The 6,181-nt window shown below is 33.9% G+C and overlaps 1 pseudogene; it reads left to right on the top strand.

The window, feature by feature from the left end:
* Positions 1 to 4,529: 4,529 nt before the first annotated feature.
* Positions 4,530 to 5,736, top strand: LOC131999452 (small ribosomal subunit protein eS1-like; annotated as a pseudogene).
* Positions 5,737 to 6,181: the final 445 nt, after the last annotated feature.

The raw sequence follows: 6,181 nt of genomic DNA, 5'->3' as shown, positions 1-6,181 counted from the left end.
CACATCGGGCTCCTTGCTCTGCAGGGAGCCTGCTTCTCCCTCTGACTCTGCCTTCCACTCTGTCTGCCTGTGCTCGCTTTCGCTCATGCTCTCTCTCTGACAAATAAATAAATAAAATCTTTAAAAAAAAAAAAAAAAAAAGAATATCAACTGAGCTTCAGTAAAAATAATGGAGGACTGTGGAATTTTGGTCCAGGGCTGCTTTGTTCTTACCCATTCCCCCTCTATCATCCAGAAGTTTACCTAGGGGTGCAGGCCACAATCTACCAGCATGCACATGGGAAGAAAGGCTGCATACACAACACTGTATGAAAACTTAGAAAAGATTGCAGAAGGCCTAATGAGCTACTGGATTTTAAGAGATCTATGGGCAAAATGCGAAAGTCCTGCCCTTTCCAAGTGTTTGAGCATAACCTCTTCACAAGTCTTGGATGAGAACCAAGCTATGTTGACTCATGAGCTATGTCAAACAAACTAACCTTAAAAATCAAAACAAGAAAGACAAAAATAGACACAAATAACTGAGCAAAGACATCAGTCACCACAGTGGACAAATTAGTCCAACCAAGTCACTAACAAACAAACATAAAAATAGAAGCAAGTATCAATCCTGGTGGAAATCAGAATCTAGAATTCCAGCAATATAAGTCTAAAGGTTCAGCTTTCAAAAAAATATTATGAGGTATATAAAGAAACTAAAATTTTTAACCCTTAAGAATTTTGTTGTAATTTCTAGAACAATAATTTAAAAATATCTACCAAAACACACACACACACATCTGGTAGATAATTCAACAAAATAATTTAATGGCACATTAGACAATTATCAACATAAAACCAAGAAAGGAAACAGAGGACGAGAAAGAGAGAGACGGGGGGGGGGGGGGGGGGGCGGGGGGAGGGGGGGGGGGGGGGAGAGGAAGGTGTGAAACATATGGGTAACAAATAGCAAAATGACAGATATAAATCCAACCATGTCAATAATGATATTAAGCATTCATGGATTAAAAACTCTAATCAAAAGGCAAAGATGTCAGAATTAATAAAAAACTTAAACAAAAAACTTTTATATTCAAATGTATACCTCCTATAAGAGGCACTCTTTAGATTCTAAGACATAATTAATCGAAAGTAAAAGGAGGAAAAGAGAGTCACCATGCAATAGTAACCACGAGAGAGCTGGAGTGACCACTAATATCAAACAAGACAATAGGAAAAAAATTGCTTTCAGATACAAGATGGACATTTTCTAATTATAAAAGATCAACTCAGGACACGTGGGTGGCTCTCTGCTCAGTGGGGAGCCTGCTTCTCCCTCTCTCTCTGTCTGCCTCTCTACCTACTTGTGGTCTCTGTCTGTCAAATAAATAAATAAATAAACCTTAAAAAAAAAGTCAACTCACTTGGGAGACATAATTATTATAAACACTCATGCACCTAACAAAAGATCCAAAAAATAACATGTAGCAGATTTAGATAACTTAAAGGATAAATAGAAAATGCAACAAAAATATTTGGACACTTCAGTGTCCTACTCCTGCTAATAATTAGCTCAGTTAGAGTGAAAATCAGCAAGAATATTAACGACATGAGACATAAGATTATAAAAGACATTAGTGATGAAGATGACCAAAGAGCAATTCATAGGACACACTGTCCAACAGCATTTTGGAAAGATTTATGTGCTAGGCCATAAGAATTCTCAAGAAATGTAGAATAATTGGATTCCTATAAGGTGTGTTCTCTAATCATTATGGAATTACATTAGAAATCAAAAAAGAAAAAACATGAGAAATCCAAAAATATTTGGAAATTAACCAGCACACTTCTAAGCAACCAATGAACTAAAGAATAAATCAAAAACATTTTGAATTGAACAAAAATGAAAACAAAATATGTAGAAATTCATGGCACATATCTAAAACAGTGCTTAGAAAAAAAATTTATAAATGAAATGCCTGGATTTGAAAAGAAATATTTGAAAGAAATAACTTATAAATTCATTTTAGAAAGCTAGAAAATAAAAGAGCAAAATAAACATAACACAAGAAAAAAGAAAGAAAGACAATTAGAAAAGAAATAAGGGCACATGGGTGGCTGATCAGACTCTTGGTTTCAGCTCAGGTCATGTTTTCTTGCGTGATGGGATCCAGCAGAGTTAGTCTCTGTGCTCAGTGGGGTGTCTGCTTGAGATTCTCTCTCTCCTGTCCCTCCCCCAACTCTCAGGCACAGGCGTGCACATTCTCTCTCCCTTTCTCTCTCTCTCTGTCAAATAAATACATCCTAAAAGAGGATAAAAGAAATAAATGATTTCAAATATGAAAAAGTACTACAAAAGAGAATCCCCAAAATTTTATTTGAAAAAAATCAACATACTTGTCAAATATTTACTTACAGTTGGCAAGAAAATAAGAGTAGACACAAATTGCCAAAACAGAAATAAAAGGGAGGCTAGTGCTACTGATTTTACAGAATTTTAAAAAAATCACAAGAGAATATTATGAACAATATTTTGCCAACAAATCGTATAATGTGATTAAAATGGAAAAAATACTAAAAAGATAAAAATTACTAAATCTGAACAAAAATAAGAACAACAAAAATAAAATATATGAATAGATGTATGACAAATGAAATTAAATTAATGACTAAATATCTTCTAAGTAAAGACCAGCCTCCCATGGCTGCCTGGTGAATATAATTAGTCATGATAAGGAGCAAGTAATAACAATGCCTTGTGAACTCCTCCAGGAGAGGAAAGAAGCAAGAGAAATGGAAAAATTTCTTTCAGAAATAAAGGGCGAGAGACCACTTCCTAATTCATTTTGTGAAGCAAGAGTGGAAAAAAAGACATCAACAATAATAATAATAAAGTACTAGACAATAGATTTCATGAATACGGTTGCAAAAATCCTCAAGAAAATATTAGCAAATAAATCCAGCCACATAGGAAAATGATTATATGTATGCCATGCCCAAATGAGGTTCGTCTCAAGAATGCAATGTTGGTGTAATATCTGTAAATTAATTAATGTACGGCACCATATTAATAAAGTAGCAAAACCTCATGATCATATTAATAAATGCACAAATACCTTTTGAAAAATCTTATATTCACTGATGATAACTTCTAACAGATTAAGAATAGAACTTCCTAAAATGGATAAAGAGTATCTACATAAGTACTATAGCTATAACTTTTTTTTATGATTTTGGTGGAAAACATTTGATCTTTCACCACTAAAGTAAAAACTTTACTGAGTTGGTGAAACACCAAATGCTTCCCCCTTAATATTAGGAAAATGGCAAGGATGCCTGCTCTTACCGCTTTTATTCAACATTGCATGCACTGAAGTTACAGGCAGTGAATTAGACAGAAAAACAGAAAAAGAAAATGATTAAAAAAAGAAAAAAAAGGTATCCAAGTTGAAAAGAAAGAAGATTGTTTTATTTGCAGATGACCTAATTCTGTATGTAGAAAATCCAAATAAGTTACAAAAAGTAGCAACACTTTCAAATAAGGTCAGGATCAAGATCACAGGATTTAACATCCATACAGAAACATCAATTTTATTTCTATACTAGGAGTGAACTTTTGCAAATGAAATTAGAAAAACAATGCCATTCACAATTACATGAAAAAAAAATCACTAAAATTCTCAAAAGTAACATTAACAAAAGCAGAGCAAGACTGTGTACTGAAAATTTCAAAATGCTTCTGTGAGAAAGAAGATCTAAATAAGTGGAGAGATGTTCCATATTCATGAATCAGAAGTTTCAAATGGCGATACACCAGGAATTGGTCTATAGATTTAATTAAGTCAATTTCACAACCCCTATAAGCCTTGTGGGTTATGAAAATTGACAAGCTGATTCTAAAGTTTACAGGGAGAGGCAAAGGATGCAGACTAGCCAAAACTACTTGACAAGAGAATGAGGTTAAGCACTTAAACATTTTCCAATTTCAAAACTTGCTATAAATTTATACTAGTCAAGGCAGCAGGGCCCTGGCATAAGGATAAGCTTATATATAAACTGAACAAAAATAAGAGTTCAAAATTAAAACCTTTACATTAATGGTTAAAAAAAGCAAGACCACAGGAAGATTTATGGGTCTAAATTTTTTGTTCAGCAGCAACCACCTGGGAGTTTTAAAAAACACATAGGTACCTAGTGGCAGGACCAAAGGAAAAAAGAAAGAAAGAAAGAAAGAAAAAGAAAAAAAAGAAAAGTTGGATAAAATTTAAGAGTCTTGCATCACAAGATTTATTTCAAAGTTATATTAAAGTAGTACTAATTGTGGGGCAGTGTCAAAGATAAACACAGCCAGACATTAATTTGAAGGAGTGAGAACAGATTGTATTCAATAATTACTGACTATAGGGGAAAGTGCTCAGCTCTATTCTGATGTTCAGAGGTGATCTGACCTTTGAAAGGAAAATAGAAAGTAGGAAGGGAAATGTCTGGGGCTAAAACAGTCGGGGAAGTGAAAAATCATGAAGACAGAGAAGGGGGTAGAGGTGGTCCATATGGGTTTGCTAACAGGCACTTACCAAAGGTAAGCTTCTCCCTTCACGCAGAGACTGGGAAACAGGGGCCTGTCTTCAGGCATTGGCTGCAATGGACAGTAAATTCTTTTGGCAGCCTTGAGTTTTCTCAAGCAGGCACTTTAAGAGGGACTAGAGACATCCTATGGATACTGCCTGGAAATGTTAGGAACTATAATAGTGTTTGCTCAAGCCTTTATAGGCCAAGATGGAGGCATAGTCAAGAAAAATCTGACTACAGTTTGGTCAAAGACAGAATCTTGTCAGCAGGGATTTTAAAAAGTACTCTGTAAGCCACCAAAACAATTGGAGTAATTACTGGAAATGTAATTTTTGAATTCTAACCAGAATGATTAAATAAAACCATTAAAATTTTTTAAAGGTGAGATATTGACTTAAAATATTTAGAAATCACCCTTGATGATTCATACACACACAAAAGTTTGAAAACCACATGTTGAGAGTGGCCACAATATTGGAAATGGATGTAAATTGTAATTTTCACAACTGCTTGGATGAAAACGGAAATAAGAATATAATAATGATACCAAAAGTATATAAAGAATAGGTGTCAGGCTTATTTTGAGAACTTTACGTGTATCAACTCATTTTATTGCATATTATGTTTGGAATATTCTTTCATTGATAAAAGCCTTGGTAATCTGCAGTATAATGTTGTGTTTATAAAAATCAAGCTAATTACCAAGGATGCTCAGGGCAAAAACTGCCCAATATCCATGGCACGGATCTTCCCTGTGACAAAGTGGGTTTGTTCCATGGTCAAGAAATGACAGACCATGACTGAAGTTTATGTTGATATCAAAACTGCTGAAGGTTATTGGCTTCACCTCATTTGTGTTGGTTTTACAAAGAAAATGCAACAATCAAATTCAGAAGTCCTCTTGGGCTCAGCAAAAGCAGGTCCACCAAATTTGGAAAAAGATGATGGAAATCATGACCCAAGAGGTGCAGACAAATAAAAGAAGTGGTCAGTAAATTTATTCCAGAGGCCATCAGAAAAGACATAGAAAAGACTCAGTCTATTTACTCACTCTGTGATGTCTTTGTTAGAAAAGTAAAAATGCTAAAGGATCCCAAGTTTGAATTGAGAAAGCTCAAAGAGCTTCATGGTGAAGGTGGTAGTTCTGGAAAAGCTACTGAGGATGAAATCAGTGTTAAAGTTGAATGAGCTTATGGATTGGGATGCCAGTCCAAGAGCCTGTTTAAAATTCAGACATTTAATGGTGACAAATTAAAAATATTATTTGTGAAAATAAAAATAAGTAAGGCATTTTAATTTGACAATTTAGATGCCCACATTTTTAGAAAAACATAACCTACCAAAACTGAAAAAAGAAATAGGCAAATCTCAAAAGTACTTCTTTTCTGTTCAGAACATTAAGTCTATTATTTTAAAAACCCTGGAAAAATCTCCAGATTTAGATGATTTCACTAGCAAAGTCTTCCAAATATTTAAATACAAAATCTTCTACTTAAGAATGATAAAATAATTCTTAGTTCCTTTTTTATTAAGTGAGAATGAGTCTTCTATCAAAACCTATCAAGGACATAAAAAAAAAAACCTATAGATCAATTTCTCTAATGAAGGATATTTCAAAAATCTAAACAAAAAT

Source organism: Mustela nigripes, chromosome 13 (genome assembly GCF_022355385.1).
Source record: "Mustela nigripes isolate SB6536 chromosome 13, MUSNIG.SB6536, whole genome shotgun sequence".
Classification (NCBI taxonomy): domain Eukaryota; kingdom Metazoa; phylum Chordata; class Mammalia; order Carnivora; family Mustelidae; genus Mustela; species Mustela nigripes.
This window is presented reverse-complemented; position numbering and strand designations above follow the sequence as displayed.